Source organism: Artibeus jamaicensis, unplaced genomic scaffold (assembly GCF_021234435.1).
Source record: "Artibeus jamaicensis isolate MK-2021 breed Jamaican fruit bat unplaced genomic scaffold, CSHL_Jam_final contig_1298, whole genome shotgun sequence".
Taxonomy (NCBI): Eukaryota; Metazoa; Chordata; class Mammalia; order Chiroptera; family Phyllostomidae; genus Artibeus; species Artibeus jamaicensis.
In genome coordinates, this window is record NW_026521254.1 from 20,032 (window position 1) to 41,628 (window position 21,597).

At 40.8% G+C, this 21,597-nt stretch overlaps 1 pseudogene; it reads left to right on the top strand.

The window, feature by feature from the left end:
- The first annotated feature begins 20,551 nt into the window (after positions 1–20,551).
- Positions 20,552–21,320, top strand: LOC119059275 (HLA class II histocompatibility antigen, DO alpha chain-like; annotated as a pseudogene).
- The last annotated feature ends 277 nt before the right edge of the window (positions 21,321–21,597 follow it).

A 21,597-nucleotide genomic window follows, 5' to 3' on the forward strand; every position in this document is an offset into this window, starting at 1 on the left:
TATAATGGAATTATATAATAAATGGCATTTTATGCCTGGCTTACATTTAGCATAATATTTTCAATGTTCATTCATGTTGTCGCATGTTATCAGTACTTTGTTGCTCTTCATTATAAATAATATTCCATTGTTTGGATTTACTACATTTTGTTAATCCATTCAGTAATTAGTGGATATTTGGATTGTTTCCACTCTTTGGCTATTATGAATAGGGCTGTTATGAACACTCGTGTACAGGTTTTTGCATGAACATTTACTTCTGTGTTCTTCAAATTTTTGATTCGATGGTAACTGTTCATGTTTTATCGGAACAGCCAGACTGTTTTCTTCTAGAGCAGCTGCACCGTTTTATGTCCCCTGTGGAGCGAGGGCTCCACACTCCTCACATCTTTGTTGATGCTCGTTATCATGTGTCTGTGGGGTATTGAGTGGCATGTCACTGTGGCTTTGATTTGCATTTCCCTAGAGACTGACAATGCTGAGCATCTTTTTGTGTGTTTATTGGCCATCTGTGTATCTTCTTTGGAGAAATGTCCATTTGAATTTTTTGCTCATTTCATTAGTGGGTTCACCTTATTGAGTCGCAAGACTTCTTCATATGTTCTAGATACAATCTTGTTATCAGACATGTAATTCGCAAAACTTTCTTCCATCTTATGTATTGTTTCTTCATTTTCTTTTTTTAATATATTGTATTGATTATGTTAGTACAGTAGTCCCATTTCCGGACCTTCACTCCCTTTCACCCTCCACCCGCATCCCACTCACATTCCCCCACTTTAGATCATGTCCATGTGTCATACTTATAACTTCTTTAGCTTCTACATTTCCCATACTATTCTTACCCTCCCCCTGTCTGTTTTCTTCCTACCATCTATGCTATTTATTCTCTATACCTTTGCCCCCTCTCTCCTCCTCCGACTGTACTGTTGCTAAAGTTCCATGTGATCTCCATTTCCGTCCTTCTGTTCTTATTCTAGTTGCTTGCTGAGCTTGCTTTTGTTTTAGGAGTGGTGCTTAATAATTGTGAGTTTGCTCTCTTTTTACTGTTCATATTTTTATCTTCTTTTTCTTAGATAAGTCCCTGTAACATTTCATATAGTAAGGGCTTGGTGATGATGAACTCCTTGAACTTGACCTTATCTGAGAAGCACTTTATCTGCCCTTCCATTCTAAATGAAAGCTTTGCTGGATAGATCAATCTTGGATGTAGGTCCTCGCCTTTCATGACTTCAAATACTTCTTTCCAGACCCTTCTTTCCTGTAAGGTCTCTTTGGGAAATCAGCTGACAATCTGATGGGAACTCCCTTGAAGGTAACTGCCTCCTTTTCTTTTGCTACTTTTAAAATTCTCTCCTTCATTTCAATCTTGGCTAATGTAATGATGATGTGCCTTGGTGTGTTCCTCCTTGAGTCCACCTTCTTTGGGTCTCTCTGAGCTTCCTGGACTTCCTGGAAGTCTATTTCCTTTGCCAGATTGGGGAAGTTCTTTTTTTATTATTTGTTCAAATAAGTTTTCCACTTGTTGTCCTTCCTCTTCTCCTTCTATTACCCTATATTTGGGGTGTTGGTATGTTTCAAGATGTCCTGGAGGTTCCTAAACCTCTCATTATTTGTTTTGAATTTTTGTTTCTTCATTCCTTTCTTATTGGATGTTTCTTTCTTCCTTCTGGTCCACCCCATTGATTTGAGTTCTAGTTTCCTTCCCATCACTATTGGTTCCCTGTACATTTTCCTCTATTTCACTTAGCATAGCCTTCATTTTTTTCATTTAATTTGTGACCAAATTCAACCAATTCTGTGAGCATCATGATGACCAATGTCTTGAACTGTGCATCTGATAAATTAGTTATCTCTTCATCATTTAGTTGTATTTTTTCTGGAGCTTTGATCCGTTCTTTTATTTGGGCAATATTTTTTATCTCAGCACACCTGTTATGTAGTGAGGGGTGGGGCCTTAGGTGTTCACCTGGGTGGGGCAACCCAAGTTGCTGGGTTGTGATACTGTATGTGGGGGAGGGGTCCAAGAGGAAAAATGGCACTTGCTCTGCTCTCAGGCAGATTTCCATCACTTCCTCCACTTCCCACAAGCAAATTGGGCTCTTCTGGCAGTGATTCCTGGTTGGGTGGGTTTGTGTACGTTCTAGGCCCCTGTGGGTCTCTCCAACAAACTCTCCTGTGAAACCAAGAGTTTATCCTGGCACCTCATCCCCCCACAGGTATTTTCAATCAGTGTTTTGATGCTTTATTTCCCTGTACTGGGACTCTGGCTTGCGAGATCTGTCTCCCTCCCCTGTTTCACCTGGTTTATGTGCATACAAATGTGGACTACCTGGTCCCCCAGCTGCTTTGTGCACCATGCCTTGCTCCACAATCCGCCGCCTTGCTGGGTCCTCCAGCTGCCCCTTTTTTCTGTGAGCCCTCTTTGCCCGCCTTCCTGACTCTGCCTTTTCTACTGTTCTAGATGAATACATCTACTTTAATTTCTTGGTAGTCAGACTTCCATACAGTTCAATTTTCTGTTGGTGCTGGTTGTTTTTAGTTTCTAAATTGTTGTTGTCCTTATTTTGGTTGTGTGAGGAGGCACAGTATGTCTACCTATGCCTCAATCTTGGCTGGAAGTTGTTGCATCATTTTCTTGGTGGTGTCCTTTGAAGCACAAAAGTTTTTAATTTTCATGGTGTCTAATTTATATATTTTTATTGGTTGGATTGTACTTTCAGATTCACACAAGAAAGTGTTGCCTAGGTCTTGGCTGAGTAGTTCAGTCTGGTGGAGCATTGGCCAGATACGCCCTTATAGGTTCAATCCTCAGTGTGGGCACATACAAGAATCAACCACTGACGACTTCTGACCAAGAAGAAGGTGTAGGTAAATACACGGGGCTGTCTCACACAATAAGAAGAAGCACAACAACAAATTAAAATCAAGAAAACAGCCTGAACTGATAGAAAATCAAAACATATGGAAATCCAAAAACCAAGGAGTTAAAGAAGAAACATTCATCCAGACCAGTAGGAGGGGTGGAGGTGGGCAGCCGGGACAGAGGGAACTCATGGCAAGGTGGCAGCTGGTGGAGAAGGTAGTCCCATGTTTGCTTGTGGATAAATCAGTAGGAACAACTGGGGAACAAGACAGACCATGTAATCCAGGGTTCCAGTTCCATAAAATAAATCCTCAAAACTTTTGACTAAAAAAAATCGTGGGGGTTGCATCAGTAGGAGAAACTCCCAACCTCACAGTATAATAGTTTATTGGAGAGACCCACAGTGCCCTAGAATGTACACAAACCCATCCACCTAGGAATCAGTACTAGAGAGCCCAATTTACTTGTGGGAATCAGAAAATGATAGGAAGCTACCCAAGATCTGGGCATCATGCATTTTTTGTCTCTCTGACTCCTCCTTTGCCAAGAGTGCCACAACGCAGCAACTTGGGTTCCCCTGACCTGACAAATACCTAAGGCTCCAACCATTACTAAGTAAAAGGTGTTCTGAGAAAAATAAAAATGGCCCAAATGAACAGATCAAAACTCCAGAAAAAATACAAATAAATGAAAGAGAGATAGCCAATCTATCAGATGCACAGTTCAAAACACTGGCAATCAGGATGTTCGCAGAAATGGCTGAGTATGGTCACAAAATAGAGAAAAAAGTGAAGAGTATAAAAAATGAAATAACAAAAAAGGTACAGGCAATCAACAGTGAAGGGAAGAAAACTGAGACTCAAATGAACAGTTTGGAGCAAAAGAAAGAAATAAACATTCAACCACAACAGAATAAAGAAACAAGACATCAAAAAAATGAGAAGAGGTTTAGGAACCTCCAGGAAAACTTTAAATGTCCCAACACTCAAATCATAGGGGTACCAGAAGAAGAGGAAGAACAAGAAATTGAAAACATATTTGAAAAAATAATGAAGAAAAACGTTCCCAATCTAGTAAAGGAAATAGACATCCAGGAAGTCCAGGAAGCTCAGAAAGTCCCAAAGAACTTGGACCCAAGAAAGCACACACCAAGGCACATCATAATTTCATTACCTGAGATTAAAGACCAAGAGAGGATCTTAAAAGCAGCCAGAGAAAAGGAGGCAGTTACTACAAAGGAGTTCCCATAAGACCATCAGCTCATTTCTCAAGAGAGAACTTGCAGGCAAGAAGGGACTGGAAAGAAGTAGTTGAAGTCATGAAAGGTAAGGACCTACATCCAAGATTACTCTATTCAGCAAATTCATCATTTAGAATGGAAGGGCAGATAAAGTACTTCCCAGATAAGGTCAAGTTCAAGGAGTTCATCATCACCAAGCCCTTACTATATGAAATGTTACAGGCACTTATCCAAGAAAAAGAAGATGAAAGATATGAACAGTACAATGACAACAAACTCATAACTATCAACAACTGAACCTAAAACAAACAAACAAACAAACAAAATCAAACTAAGGAAACAACTAGTACAGAACAGAATTTCAGAAATGGAGATCACATGGGAGGTTATCAGAGGGGACAATTTCAGAATGGGGGAAAAGGTACAGGGAATAAGAAGCATAAACAGTGGGTACAAAATAGACAGGAGGACTAAGAACAGTGTAGGAAATGGAGCAGCCAAAGAACTTATATGTACGAGCTGTGCACATGAACTAGGGGAAAGAGGGGAATACAGATGGGAGGGGTTGTGCAGGGCAGAGGGGAATAAAGGGGAGACAACTGTAAATAAATTTTATAGTTAAAAGTTTACATTTGTAAGCTTATTAATTACAATTTTATTGTAATCAATAAAATATATTAAAAATAAAAAGAATCAACCAATGAATGTGTCAATAAATGAAACAACAAATCAATGTTTCTCTCTCTCCCTCTTTTCCTCTCTGTCTCTCTAAAATCAATAAATTAAAAAAGATATTTTAAAAAAGAAACTATTGGACTTCTGGCCAAGATGGAGGGGTAGGTAGATACATTGTGTCTCCTCACACAACCAAAAGAAGGACAACAACAATTTAAAAACAAAAAAACAACAACCAGAACTGACAGAAAACTGAGCTATACAGAAGTCCAACAACCATTGAAGAGGACACATTCATCCATACTGGTAGGAGGGGCTGAGTCAGGCAGCTGGGGTGGAGAGGACTTGAGGCAAGGCAGCAGCTGGCAGACCCAGCAAGGCAGCAGATTGTGGAATGGGGTGTGGCAGGAAGACAGCAGCTGGCTGGTGAGGCAGCGGGTTCTACCACATTCCCGTGCAGATAAACCAGATGAAAATGGAAAGTGGGATGGACCGCAGAACCCAGGGTCCCAGGGCAGGGAAATAAAGCCTCAAACCACTGATTAGAAACACCTGTATGGGTTGAGGCAGCAGGAGAAACTCCCAGCCTCACAGGAGAGTTCACTGGAGAGACCCACAGGTCCTAGAATGTACAAAAACTCACCCACATGGGAATTACCAGCAAAAGGACCCAGTTTGCTTGTGGGAAGTGGGGGAAGTGTTTGAAATCTGGCAGAGAGTGGAACAAGTGCCATTATTCCCTCTCAGACCTCTTCCTTACATACAGTGTCACAACACAGTGACATGGGTTAACCCACCCAGGTGAATAACTAAGGGTCCACTACTCACTACATAACAGATGCATCAAGACAAAAAAAATGGCCCATATAAAAGAACAGATCAAAGCTCCAGAGAAAATACAGCTAAACAACGAAAAGATAGCCAACCTATCAGATGCACAGTTCGAAACACTGGTAATCAGGATGCTCACAGAATTGGTTGAATTTGGTCACAAATTAGATGAATAAATGAAGACTACACTAAGTGAAATAGAGGAAAATGTGCAGGAACCAATAGTGATGGGAAGGAAACTAGGGCTCAAATCAATGGAATGGACCAGAAGAAAGAAAGAAACAACCAAACAAAAAACAATGAAGAAACAAGAATCAAAAAAAAAAAAAAATGACGAGAGGCTTAGGAACCTCCATGACATCTTGAAATGTTCCAACATCTGAATTATAGGAGTACCAGAAGGGGAAGAGGAAGAACAACAAATGAAAAACTTATTTGAACAAATAATAAAAGAGAACTTCCCCAATCTGGCAAAGACAAATCGTCTTGTCTTTGGGTCAAACTCATAGACTTTGAGGAAATCCAGGAAGCTCAGAGAGTCCCAAAGAAGTTGGACCCAAGAAGAAACACACCAAGGCACATCATCATTACATTACCCAAGATTAAAATGAAGGAGACCATTTTAAAAGCAGCAAAAGAAAAGGAGGCAGTCACCTACAAAGGAGTTCCCATTAGACTGTCAGCAGATTTCTCAAGAGAGACCTTACAGGAAAGAAGGGTCTAGAAAGAAGTATTTGAAGTCATGAAAGGCAAGGACTTACATCCAAAATTGCTCTAACCAGCAAAGCTTTCATTTAGAATGGAAGGGCAGATAAAGTGCTTCTCAGATAAGGTCAAGTTCAAGGAGTTCATTTTCACCAAGCCCTTATTATATGAAATGTTAAAGGAACGTATCTAAGAAAAAGAAGATAAAAAATATGAACAGTAAAAAGAAAGCAAACTCAAAATTATTAATCACCACACCTAAAACAACAACAAAAATAAACCAAGCAAATAACTAGAACAAGAACAGAATCACAGAAAAGGGGATCACGTGGAGGGTTAGCAACAGGGCAGTGGGAGGGGACGGTGGGGGGAGAAGGTACAGAGAATAAGTAGTATAGACAGTGGGGAGAAAATAGCAGGGGGAGGGTAAGAGTAGTGTGGGAAATGTAGAAGCTAAAGAACTTATAACCCATGGACATGAACTAAAGTAGGGGAATGTGGATGGAATGGGTGTGCAGGGTTGAGGGGAGTGAAGGGGGGAAAATGGGACAACTGTAATAGCATCATCAATAAAATTTATTAAAACACAAAATATAAAAAAGAAACTATTACCTAATCCAAGGTCAGTGAAGATTTACCCCTTTATTTTCTTGGAAGAATTTTATAGTTTTATCTTTTACATTGAGATCTTCAATCCATTTTGAGTTTCTTTTGTATACGGTGTGAGAAAAGGTGTCCAACTTTGTTACTGTTTGACTTTGGAAACCCAGGTGTCCCAGTACCATTTATTGAAGAGAATATTCTTTCCCGTATTAAATTGTCTTGGCACCGTTTTTAAATATCAGTTGATTGTAAATCTAAGAGTTTATTTCTCAGCTTTCAATTCTCTCCTATTGATCTATGTGTCTGTCCTTATCCTAGTACCACATTAAGTTGATTAGCTTTGTAGTAGGTTTTAGACCCTGAAGTGTCAGTTTTCCCAACTTTGTTCTTTTCAAGGCTCTTTTGGCTGTTTTACTCAATTTTGCTATAAACTCAAAGCTGTTCTAAAACATAAAGTACATTTTTTTGAAAAAACACTTAAACTGTAATATTTGAATTATGGTGAAAGTATTTTCTTTTTCTCAAAATTTCTGTAACATATTATAATTATAATTTTAAAAATTTAACTGAATTTTGGCTAATAGAATAATTTTTTAACTCATGAGGTAGCCCTTAGACCTGTAGACGAAAACCAGAGCCACCTAACTCTCCAGGAAGAATGAGTGAAGGTGAGGTGTAAGGTGATAGCTAGAATGATCCAGTCTCAGATTTACACTCAGCTCCTTGAATTCTGTTTCTTTCCAGCGAATTTCCTTCAGTGTCTTCTCTGCCTTCCCACACTCCGGTAAAAGCACTCCCTCACACCCTGGCTTCCGATTTTTCTCAGAAGTCCCCTTAGATCAAATTTTGGGAATTTGGCTCATTGTATAATCACCTGTGATAAATGGAATGAATGGTGGTTAAGTAGCATGAAGACAAGGAGCCAGGCAATGCAGTCTGAGCCACATAGCCACTGGGGTGGAAAGTGGTTTTCAAAGGGGGTAAAGGAAGTCACCCAAGCAGAGATTTTCACTGCCTTCTGTGCCCCCATTGTGTTCCATCAATTTCTTTGGAACTGTATATGCTGTTTTCTTATGAAAGCATGTGCTCTTTAAGGTCAGAGACCTACAGGTGGTGCTGGGGAGAGTCAAAAGTTTAAATAGGCACACAGAGAAGCAGGCCATGTGTCTCCGTGACAGAACACTTTTTATGTCCTTTGTAATTGCTGCTACAGAGTGTGTGTGTTCTAAGTAGTTTGGGGCTTTTCTTCATAGTTCAGCCAGTGTTAAAATCTCAGTATATTTAAAAACTTTATAGGACTTGGATATTACAGGTGTCCATTGGAGATTTATCCTAAAACCAAAGCAAGTTTTATAGACCCGCTAAAGGCTATTGATACCAGTGTCAACCAAGCCAACTTTGTAGCATTATGAATTTGAGCTGCTAGTTTGACTTCCATGGTGTATTTTTCAGTAGAATTAATCAAAAGAAGGGGAAAATGGCTTTTAACTTAAATTAAAAAATAATTGTGGTCACATTTGTTTATTTTTCTCATTTCTCTTGCCTAGGGAGATATATCTGATAAAGTATTGATCCAAGCAATGTCTGAGATTTTGCTGCCTATGTTTTTTATTTGTTTTTTCTGATTGTTATGGTTTTGGGTCTAACATTTAAGTGTTTGATCTATTTTGAATTTATTCTTTTATATGGTGTAACAAGGTGGTCTAGTTTCATTTTTCTGCATGTATCTGTCTGATTTTCCCCACACCATTTATTGAATAAACTATCTTTAGCCCACTGTATGTGTTTGCTTTCTCTGTCAAATATTAATTTACTATAAAACTGTGGGTTTATTTCTGCACTCTCTATTCTGTTCCGTTGATGTACGTGTCTGTTTTTATGCAAGTATTATACTGTTTTGATTTCTATGGCCTTGTAGTATAGTTAGAGAACAGGTAGTGCCGTGATCTCTCCAATTTTATTTTGCTTTCTCAGGATTGCTGGTACTATGAGGGGCCTCTTGTTGTTCCATATAAATTTTTAAAATTTATTTATTTTTATTGATTATGCCATTACAGTTGTTCTATTCCCCCCTACATTCCCCTTTACCCTACCCCCCGTCCCCACCATTACCCCCCCTTTAGTTTATGCTCATGTGTCTCAAGTTCTTTAGATTCTATATTTCCCATATTATTCTTGTCCCCCCCATCTATTTTCTATCTACTGTCTATGCTACTTATTTTCTGTACCTTCTCCCCCTTCTCCTCCTCCCACTCCCCTGTTGCTAACCCTCCTTGAGATCTTCATTTCTATGTTTCCACTCCTGATCTAGCTGTCCTTTTAGTTTGCTTTTGTTTTAGGTGTGGTTGTTAATAACTGTGAGTTTGCTGTCCTTTCACTGTTCATGTTTTTTTAACTTCATTTTCTTAGGTAAGTCCCTTTAACATTTCATATAATAAGGGCTTGGTGATGATGAACTCCTTGAATTTGGTGTTATCTGAGAAGCACTTTATCTGTCCTTCCATTCTAAATGAAAGTTTTGCTGGATAGAGCAATCTTGGTTGTAGGTCTTTGGATTTCATGACTTGGAATACCTCTTTTCAGCCCCTTCTTGCCTGTAAGGTCTCTTTTGAGAAATCAGCTGACAGTCTGATGGGAACTCCTTTGTAGGTGACTGTCCCCTTATCTCTTCCTGCTTCTAGGATTCTCTCCTTCATTTTAATCTTGGCTAATGTAATGATGATGTGCCTTGGGTTGTTCCTTCTTGGGTCCAACTTCTTTGGGACTCTCTGAGCTTCCTGGATTTCCTGGAAGTCTATTTCCTTTGTCAGATTGGGGAAATTCTCCTTTATTATTTGTTCAAATAAGTTTTCCACTGGTGGCTGTGCCTTTCCCCCTTCTGGTACCCCTATAATTCGGATGTTGGAGCGTTTAAAGATGTCCTGGAGGTTCCTCAGCCTCTCCTCATGTTTTTGAATTCTTGCTTCTTGACTCTTTTCTGTTTGGCCATTATTTGCTTTCTCCTGGTCCATTCCATTGATTTTAGTCCCAGTTTCCTTTTCATCGCTATTGGTTTCCTGTGCAATTCCATTCATTTCAATTAGTTTCACCTTCATATGTTTCTCTAATTTGTGGCTATAATCAACCAGTTCTGTGAGCATCCTGATCACCAGTGTTTTAAACTGTGCGTCTGAGAGTTTTGCTATTTCTTCATCACTTAGATTTATAGGCTCTGGGGCTTTGAGTTCTTCTTGAGCCATTTTTGGTCTGTTTACTCCCGTTAAGTATGAGAAGCGGAGCCTTGGACTCCCAGGTCGCTGGGTTGTGACACTGTAAGTGGGGGCGTGGTCAGAGTGGGGAAATGGCAACCCCCTCTGCTGTTTCATGTAGCTGGGTGAGGAGCAGAGCCTTAGGTGGTTCACCAGGGCAGGGCCACTCAGAGTCGCTGGGTTATGATGCTGTATGTGGAGGTGGGGTCAGAGCTGGGAAATGGTGGCGCCCTTCGCTGCTGTCTGCCACGGGGACCCGCTGGGACCCAGTCCAATCGCCTGCACCCTCGCTTGTCTACCCGAGCACAAATGCACGACCACAGTCAACTCGCAGCCCAGGTCCCTTGCTGTTTCCCTGCGGTCCCTGGGTCTCTCACTAGGTCCAACCTTGCACCTGGATTCTGCACACCTGAGTCCATCTGACTGAGTTTTCCTGTGCTACCCCAATCCACCAGCTGCTGGTTTCGCCCCTTACTGGTCAGGCTGAAGAATTTGTTGTTAACAGACTTCCGAAAAGTTCAATTTTCTGTGTTCTGGCTATGTTTTCTGTTGCTAATATTTGGTTGTCTCTAAACTTGGTTGTGTGAGAAGGCACGGCGTCTCCATCTATGCCTCCATCTTGGTGGAAGTCCTTTATTTGTATCTTCTATTTCTTTCTTCAGTGTCTTGTAATTCTATGCAAGTCTTTTACATCCTTGGTTAGTTTTACTCCTAGGTATTTTATTCTTTGTGTAGCAAATGTAATTGGGATTGTTTTCTTACTTTTCCTTTCTGTAAGTTTGTTATTGGTATATAAAGCTGCAACTGATTTGTGGATATTGATTTTGTATCCTGATACTTCACTGAATTCATTTATCATTTGTAGTAGTTTCTTGGTGGAATATTTGTGGTTCTCTATGTAAAGTATCACCAAAACCTCAACACCAAGAAAACAAACAACCCAACTAGAAAATGGGTGGAGAACCTGAAAACACACTTCTCCAAAGCTGACATACAAATGCCCAATAGACATTAAAACATGTGCAACATCACTGATCATCAGAGAAATGTAAATAAAAAACATAATGAGATACCATTTTCTACCTGGCAGAATAACTGCCATCAGTAAAAAGCAAAGAAAGCACTGATGAGGATGCATGGAAAGGGGAAACACTTTTGCATTGTTGGTGGGAATGCAGCCTGGTGAAGCCACTGTGGAAAGCAGTGTGGACAATAAAAAAAGGCTTTGTAGATAACCGAACATGGAGCAGCAGGGGATGCACTAGAGGCAATCATACATTGATGTTTCTCTCCCTCTCTCCTTCCCTTCCCCTCTAAAGATAAATAAATAAATAAATATTAAAAAAATTTAAAAATGGATCTGCCTTTTGACCCAGAAAAATTGATTAATCTATTCCCACTTCTGGGAATATATCCAAAGGAACCCAAAATAGCAATTTGAAAGAATATAATCATCCCTATGTTCATTGCAGCATTATTTACAATCACTAAGATAAAGAAGCAGGCCAAGTACCATCAGTAGATGAGTAGATAAAACAACTATGGGCCATTTACACAACGGAATACTAGTCTGCTGTAAAAAAAAAATTTGCTCTTTGCAACAGTATGGATGGAACTAGACAACATTATACTTAGTGAAATAAGCCAGTCAGAGAAAGAAAAGTACCATATGATTTCACTTATATGTGGAATCCAAAAAACAAACCTTAATAATAAGCAAAACAGACAAAACAGACACAGACTCAGGGAGAAGAGATAACAGCTAGTGGCTGGGGATGTTAGGGGGTGAAAGGAGGGAGCAAAAAAGTGAAAGGACTCATGGACGTGGATGGGAGACAGGGTGGTGGTTACTGCAGGAGGGGTATAGTAGTAGACTAAATAATAATGGGATAAATATAATAAAGATTATATATTTTAAAAATAACAACGAAAAAGAAGATCTCAAATCAATCACCTACTTTAAGACTTCAGAAACCAGCAAAAGGAGAAATAAACCCAAAGCCAGTAGATGAAAGGAAGTAGCAAAGATTAGACCAGAGTAAATGAAACAGAAGAGGAAAACAATAGTGAAAATTTAAAAAATCAAACGTTGGTTCTTTGGAAAGATTAACAACATTGAGAAACCATTGTGTAGGTGACTAAGAAAAGGAGAGCAGATCAAGTTACTAAAGTCAGACATGAGGAGGGGACACCACTACTGATGCCACGAGGTAGAAAGGATGGAAAGAGAGTCCTGTGAGCAATCGCATGACCAACAGCTCGGTCCCGTGATGGAATGGACAGACTCCTAGAGACACAGCACCTAGCGGGACCGTATCAACATGAAATAGACAGTCTCAGTAGACCTGTGACTAGTAAGAAGATGAATCAGTAATCAAAAACCTCCTGACGAAGAAAAACTCTGGAGCTGATGGCTTTGCTGGTGAATTCTACTAAATAATAAAGAACTAATACCAATTTGCCTCAAATTTTTTGCAAAGAACCGAAGAAGAGAGACCACATCTTAACTCATTCTTTGAAAATAGCATTACCCTGATACCAAACCCAGACAAAGACACTGCAAGAATGATCAGTATCACTTATAAAGATTGATGCAAAAGCAACAAAATATTAGCAAAATGAATTTAGCAACATGTTAAAAGTAATATACAGCAAGAGGGGTCAACATACAAAAACTGATCAATGTTACATAGCACAGTAACAGATAAAACCCAAATTATCATCCCAATAGATGCAGAAAAAGCAGTTGACAAAATTCAACAATCTTTTGTGATAAAAAGAAAATATTAAAGAATTAAGAGTAGAAGGAAATTACCTTTACATAATAAAAGCCATACATGAAAAATCCACAGCAGACATCGTACTTAATGGCGACAGACATAACTTTCCCTGTAATTTCAGGAAGAAGATGAGGAAGTGTGTTTTTGCCACCTCTATTCAAACTAATGTTAGGAATTCTAGCCAGAGCAGTTAGGCAAGAAAAAGAAACCAAAGGTATCTACATTGTAAATGAAGAATGAAAATGATCTCTCTTCACATATGCCACAGTTTTATCAGTTGAAAACTATAAATATTCCACAAAAACCCTGTTAAAATGAATAAGTGAACTCAGCAAAGTAGCAAGATGCACAATCAACAGACATAAATCAGTTGTGTTTCTGAACATTCATAATAAATAATCCAAAAAAATTAAAGAGTTTCATACATGATAGCATCAAAAAATTAAAATGATTAAGAATTAACTTAACCAAGGAGGTAGATACTGTGTGCACTGAAAACTAAAAAACATTGCTGAGAGAAATTAAAGAAGATATAAATAAATACACAGATGATCCATGTTCATGGACTGGGAGACTTACTGTTATTAAAATGTCCATGCTAACCAGAGTAATTTACAGATTCAGTATAATCCCCATCATAACTCTAAAGATACTTTTTTCAGAAGTAGAAGCAGCCATTCCAAAATTCACATGGAATAACAAAGACCCTGAATGGTTCAAACAATCTTGACAACGAGGAGAAGAGTCCGAGGCTTTCATGTCCTCACTGAACGTTCCCTGCAGAACCTGGCGCTGCCCTGGCGTCAGGACCAGAACCCAGACCAGGGCAGTGAAGGGGCTGGAAATGAGCTCTGGCCTGTGTGGTCGGATGATTTCCAACACGAGTTCAAGACAATTTAGTGGGGGAATGATGATTTTTATTTCAAAATATGGTGTGACAAAATTGGGTATTAGATGTAAAAGAATGAATTTGGATCCTTACCTCACACCATAAATAAAAATTAACACCAAAATTTTGATGTGAAAATGAAAACTCTAACACTCTTAGGAGAAAACATAGGAAAAAAGTTACATGATACTGAATTTGTCAATAATTTCTTTATATGACACCAATGCACAGGTAAGAAAGAAGTGGAATAAGAATTGGATTTCATTAAAATTTATAAAAAACCTTTGTTTACCAAAGGAATAATGAGTGAACACTTTAAATGAGCAAAATATTTTAAAATCATATATCTGAGAGGGGAGTAATATCCAGAATGTACAGGAACTCCTACAACTCAACAATAAGAAAAACAATACAATTAAATGATGGAGCTAAGGACTCAAACAGTCATTTCTCCAAAGAAGACACACAAGCATTCAGTAAGGGCAGGATCAGATGCTCAGCATCACTGATCACTCAGGAAAGACCCACCAAAACCACTGTACTGCACCAGCACCGCACACCCAGGGGCTGACTGCTGCCAAAGAGCAGAGAACACGTGTTGGGCTGGGCAGTGAGACACAGGAACTTGGCCTTTACCAAAAAAGACATGCATTTTTTTCAAAAAAATATATTTTAAATGGGAAGACCTATATCTGTACCTTTAATTGTCCAATTTAGGGGCTCTCCTACCACCATTTCAAATTGTTGCTCTAGAGTGTAATGAGACCAATTATATATTTTCTTAAGACTTACTTTTAATGTGTAAATTTCAGATTATCTACTACAGATATAAAGAAAGAGAGATTTTACTTTGAACATTTTCAATTTCTTCCCAGGAGAAAGAGGTTTCAGCTCTGAGATTTAAAGGTCAGGAGACAGGAGGGGAGAGTTCTAGGGACTGGAGCAACTCAGTGGGAGTCCCAGGCCTGGAAAGGGATGACCAGTAAGAAACCTGTTGCAGCAGAGCCGCCCAGTGACCAGGGTGGTGTGCTTGTCGCAGGAGGTGGAGCAAGAGACGAAGGGGAGACTTCCGGCCAAGATGGAGGCATAGGTAGACACACTACCTCCTCGCACAACCAAAATTAAGGACAACAGAAATATAGAAACAAAAAAATACAACCAGATCTGACAAAAAATTGAACTGTACAGAAGTCTGACAACTATTCATCCGGACTGGTAAGAGGAGTGGAGTCAGTGGCTGGCAGAGAGGGGTCGGGGCAGAAAAAACGTGTTAGTCTACCAGTGCTCAGGCGGCAGCTGGTAGACTCCGGGTGCGGGGAGGCAGACCCAGTGAGGCATGCAAGGCCACTGGATGACTGCTGACACACATTTCTGTGCAGGAAAACCAGGCAAAAATTGGGAAGCAAGACAAACCGCACAATCCAGGGCCCCAGTGCCTGGAAATAAAGCCTAAAAGCACTGATTGAAAACATTTGTGGGGGTTGAGGTGCTGGGAGAGACTCCCAGCCTCACAGGAGATTTTGTTGGAGAGACCCACAGGGTCCTAGAATGTACATAAGCCTGCCCACATGGGGACCAGCACCAGAAGGGCCCAATTTGCTTGTGGAAAGCTGCAGAAGGGACTGAAATACTAGAAGAGAGCAAGTGCCATTGTTCACTCTCTGACTCCACCCCCACATACAGCGTCACAACCCAGACACTAGGTTCTCCTGCCCTGGTGAACACCTAAGAGAGAATCTTAAAAGCAGCAAGAGAAAAGGACACAGTTACCTACAAAGGAGTTCCCATAAGACTATCAGCTCATTTCTCAAGAGAAACCTTGCAGGCAAGAAGGGGCTAGAAAGAAGTTTTCCAAGTCATGAAAGGCAAGGACCTACATCCAAGATTGTTCTATCCAGCAAAGCTTTCATTTAGAATGGAAGGGCAGATAAAGTGCTTCTCAGATAAGGTCAAGTTCAAGGAGTTCATCATCACCAAGCCATTATTATGAAATGTTAAAGGGACTTATCTAAGAAAAAGAAGATAACAAATATGAACAGTAAAAAGATGGCAAACTCACGGTTATTAACAACCACACCTAAAACAAAAGCAAACTAAGCAAACAACTAGAACAGGAACAGAACCACAGAAAAGGAGATCACATAGAGGGTTAGCACTAGGGGAGTGGGAGGAGGAGAGAGGGGTAAAAGTTGCAGAGACTAAGTAGCATAGATGGTAGGTAGAAAATAGACAGGGGGAGGGCAAGAATAGTATGGGAAATGTAGAAGCTAAAGAAGTTATGCTACATGGACATGAACTAAAGGGGGGAATGTTGGTGGGAGGGAGTGTGCAGGATGGAAGGGAATAAAGAGGGGAATGGGATAACTGTAATAGCACAATCAATAAAATATATTTTAAAAATTTAAAAATTAAAGAAAAAGAGAGATGATGGGGACCACTTAGCATAGGTGAGCACACACTTGCATCACTTCTCTGTCCAGGAAATTCTGGATAGAGAACTAGACCAGCTGAATTCCTGCAGTTTGTGTGGGTTGGGTGCTCGAACTATTTATTAATTACTCAGGAAAGACTCACCCCAGAAAGTTAAAGACCATGGAGACATCTATATTGCACATCAGTCTAATGGGTTTTCTTTTTCCTTTCACATCACTCCTAGTTCTATGCACAGCCTCCGTGTTAGATGAAAAGACCTCTGATGGAAGGAACCACAACTGTGATCCCAGAGCCTTGTGCAGGGCCAGAAGCACAACAGACTAATCAAATACACATATACAGGGTGGAACAGAGGTAGGTTTACAGTTGTTCATATGGAAAAAGACTTGCAGGTTATGATTATCATGATAATTTATTAACTCTGTTTCATGTACTCAGAACTGTGAACCTACTTTTGCTCACTCCCTGTACATACACAAAGCAGATCCAATGTCAAAAACAGGAAAATCGAAAGGTGAGATGCCCTCTGGTGGAATCTCTAGGTAATAACAGGGAAGAACCTGGTGACTGGTCAGCAAGATGCTTAAATTGAAGAATCTAAGGAATGAATGGCCAGCTGCTAGCCAACCAACACCAACCAGAAATATAATGGGAGATACATATTTAACATCAAAGTGTCTAGTAGCCACATGAAGAAACTAATAACAGGTGAAATTAATATATTTTAAACCCAATGAATTCAAAATATTGTTAATTAAGCAGTAATCAATCAAAAATTATTAATAAGGTTATATATTTATATATAATATACCCTTTCTTTGTATAATTTTTGGGTTTTAAGTTTAAATTTTATCTCGTTTTTCAATCAGTTTACATTCATAACCATTCTGTATCAGTTCTAGATGTCCAGCAAAGTGGCCAGAAAATCACATACCTCACAGAGTGGTCCCCTTGCTGCCCCAAGTACCCACCTGGACCCCCACATACTCACTACAATGTCATCGACGGAATTCCCTCTGCTGCAATCCACACCCGTGTGACTGCTCTGTAACTACCCATCTGCACTGCTCAGTCCCTTCCCCTTTCCCACCCAGCTTCCCAAACCCCTCCCCTCTGACCACTGTCAGTCTGTTCTCCGTATCTGTCAGTCTGGTTTATTTGTTTTGTTGATTAGATTGCACATATAAGGGAAATCATCTGGTGTTTGTCTTTCTCTGCCTGACTTATATCACTTAGCATAGTACCCTCTTTGTCCATTCATGTTGTCACTAAAGATTTCATTCTTTTTATGGATGAACAATATTCCATTGTATATGTACCACTGCTTTTTTGTCCTCTCACCTGTTCATGGACCCTGGGGTTGCTTCCACATCTGGCTACTGTAAACAATGCAGCAGTGAACACAGGGTGCAGATACTCCCTCGAATTCGTGTTTGGGTTCCTTCAGCTGTATTCCCAGAAGTGGAGTGGCTGGGTCACAAGGCAGTTCCATTTTTAGTTTCCTAGGACCCTCCACACTGTTCTCCACAGTGACTGTGCCAATTTCCATTCCCACCGACAGTGGAAGAGGTTTGTCTTTTCTCCACATCCTGGCCGGCCCTTCATTGTTTTATGATGATAGCCATTCTGACAGGTGTGAGGTGATATCATTGAGGGTTTAATTTGCATGTCTCTGCTGATTACTGACATTGAGCACTTTTTCATGTGTCTGTTGGCCATCTGCGTGTCCTCTCTGGAGAACTGCCTATTCAGGTCCTTCACCCCTTTTTTAATTGGATTGTTAGTCTTCTGGGTGTGGAATGTGCAAATTCTTTATATATTTTGAAAAGTAATCCCTTATCAGTTGTCTCATAGGCAAATATGTGCTCCCATACAGTGGGTTCCCTTTTTATTTTGTTGATGGTTTCTTGTGCTGTGAAAAATTTTAGTTTGATGAACTAAAATTAAACATTGGTCTATTTTTTCCTTTTCTGCACTTGCCCTAGGAAACATATCAGTAAAAATATTGCTCTGAGAAATATCTGAGATTTTACTGCCTATGTTTTTTTCCCTAGGATTTCTATGGTTTTGTGACTTACATTTAAGTCTTTTATCCATTTTGAGTTCATTCTTGTGTATGGTGTATATAAGTGGTCTACTTTATTATTTTTTAGCATGTACCTGTCCAATTTTCCCAACACTGTTTATAAAGGGACTGTCCTTACTTCATTGTATGCTCTTGCACCCTTTGTCAAATATTAATTGACCATATAGGCATTGGCTGATTTCTGGGCTCTCTCTTCTGTCCCATTGATGTATGTTCCCCTTCTTATGCTGGTACAAGGCTGTTGTGATCACAGTGGCCATGTAATATAGTTTGATACTAGGTAGTGTGATTCCTACAACTTTATTCTTCTTTCTCAAGTTTGCTGAGGCTAATACATTGATTTTTCTTTTTGTGTGTTTTTAAAGACATTGTTTATATTTAAAAACATTGTTATTGGTTATGCTATTACAGTTATCCCATATTCCACCCTTTATCACCCTCTGCCCAGCACACACCCTCCCACCTGCATTCACCCCCACCCCTTAGTTCATGTCCATGGGTTGTACATATAAGTTCTTTGGTTTCTACACTTCCCATATTGTTCTTAACTTCCCCCTGTCTATTTTGTACCTACCATTGATGCCACCCTATTCCCTGCACCTTTTCCCCCATCCTGCAGCCCTCTCCTCTGATAACCATCCATGAGGTCTGTATTTCTGTGATTCTGTTCTGTACTAGTTTTTGCTTAGTTTGATTTTGTTTTTGTGGGTTTTTTTTAAGTTCAGTTGTTGATAGTTGTGAGTTTGTTGTCATTCTACTGTTCACAATTGTTATCTTCTTTTTCTTAGGTAAGTCCCTTGAACATTTCATATAATAAGGGCTTGATGATGATGAACTTCTTGAACTTGACCTTCTCTGGGAAGCATTTATCTGACCTTCCATTCTAAATGATGAATTTGCTGGATAGAGCAATCTTGGATGTAGGTCCTTGCCTTTCATGACTTGGAAAACTTCTTTCTAGCCCCTTCTTGCCTGCAAGGTTTCTCTTGAGAAATGAGCTGACAGTCTTATGGGAACTCCTTTTAGGTAACTGTGTCCTTTTCTCTTGCTGCCTTTAAGATTCTCTCCTTGTCTTTCTCAGGTAATGTAATTATGATGTGTCTTGGTGTGTGCTTCCTTGGGTCCAAGTTCTTTGGGACTCTCTGAGCTTCCTGGACTTCCTGGAAGTCTATTTCCTTTTCCAGACTGGGCAAGTTTTTCTTCATTATTTTTTCAGATATGTTTTCAATTTCTTGCTCTTCCTCTTCCTCTTTTGGCACCCCTATGATTCATATGTTGGAACATTTAAAGTTTTCCTGGAGATTCCTAAGCCTCTTCTCATTTTTTTGAATTCTTGTTTCTTCATTCTGTTCTGGGTGAATGTTTATTTCTTCCTTTTGGTCCAAACTGTTCATTTCAGTCCCAATTTACTTCTATTCACTGTTGATTCCCTGTACATTTTCCATTATTTCACTTTTCATTGCCTTCACCTTTTTCTCTATTTTGCAACCATGCTCAGCTATTTCTGTGAGCAACCTGATTACCAATGTTTTGAACTGTGCATCTAATAGGTTGGCTCTCTCTTTGTCATTTAGTTATATTTTTTCTGGAGCTTTGAACTATTCTTTCATTTGGGGCATTTTTTTTCCCTCTTGAAATGAGCCTGTTACATAGTAAGAGGTGGAGCCTTAGGCAGTCACAGAAGGGAGAGGGGCAGCAGACCAAGACACTGTATTGTGGCGCTGTATGTGTGGGAGGGGCTCCAGGGTGAAAATGTCAATTACTCAGCTCTTTTCCGGCTTTCAATTACTTTCTCTACTACCAACAAGCAGATTCTGGCCCTTCTGGTCCTGATTCCTGGGTGGGCAGATTTCTGTGCATTCTAGGACCCTGTGGGTTTCTCTAATGAACTCTCCTGTGAGGCTGGGAGTTTGTCCCACCCCCAGAATCCCCACAGTTTTTCAGTCCGAGGTTTTGAGGCTTTATTTACCTGATTGGAACTCTGGATTGCATGGTCTGTCTTTCTCCCCAGTTGTTCCTCCCCATTTATCCACACGCTGGTGCCCCCGCTGCCCTCCTCAGTCTCTCCTTCTTCTGCCCCCACCCTGCTCTTGTTCCAGGAGCTGCCTGCCTACAGATGGCTACACAGGAGGAAATGTCCCTCACTCCCAGTCCTTATAAGGCCCAGCTGCAGGGGTGATCCTTTGGGATTCAAGGCCTCTTTTCTTCTTGTGCCTCTGAGGGTAACCATACTCCCTGAGTTTCACGTGCAGCGGGGCCAGCCCAACGTCCTCATCTGCACTGTGGACAACTGCTTCCCCTGCTGTGGTCAACACCACCTGGCTGTGCAGTGGTCAAACACTCACTGACGGGGTGGCCCAGAGCAGTTTCTTTTTCCAGCCTGAGCCCTTGTTCCCCAAGTTCTTATACCTGATCTTCTTGCCCTCAGCGGATGCTGCCTGCGACTGTGGGGGGTCACTGGGGCCAGGACAGCTGCTCCACTGGTACTGGCGTGTCAAGCCCCCACCAGACCACTCCTCTCAGTTCCTGTCTCCTTTACCCTAGAATCCCTCTGCTGCACCCCTGACCTTCCTTTCTCTCCCAGAGCCCCAGGTGCCCATACTGCTGCCAGCACTTCAGAGACCCTGCTCTGTGCCCTGGATCTGACCATCAGCCTGGTGGGTCTCCTCACAGGCACCATCGTCGTCATCATCACAGGCACATGCTTGCCCAATGCCCCCAGGTGCAGAGCCCAGGGTCTGGGGAGGAAATGGAAGAGGCTGAACGGAATGAGGTGGGGAATCAGAAACTCTGTGGGAGGAATGGGGTCAGGGAAGGGTACCGGGGACAAGGAGAGGACAGGGAACAGAAGAGCAGAGGAGAGGTGGGGGTGAGGTTTGGGGGTGGTGGCGGTCAGAGGTAGGATCCCAGAAGTGTGAGCCTGACCAGCCTTGGTCATGTGGGCTTTTCTCCTGTAGGAAATGACCCTTCTGAGAGAAATGGATTGTGGGAGACTCCTAAGATTCCTCAAAGTTTCTGGCAGCCCTTGTGTGCTCTGTTCCACGGTCCTAGTACATCCCCCTGTGCTGTGCGGAATGAGATCAACCTCTGTCCCTAGGTCTCTTCCTTTCTGTCCCCAGTACTCACAGCAGGACTTGTGGGGCACCAACTAGCAACTCTTCTTTCCTCAAACACACACCAACACACACATAGAGACACATATACACATAGCCACACAGGCATACACACATGCACATAAACA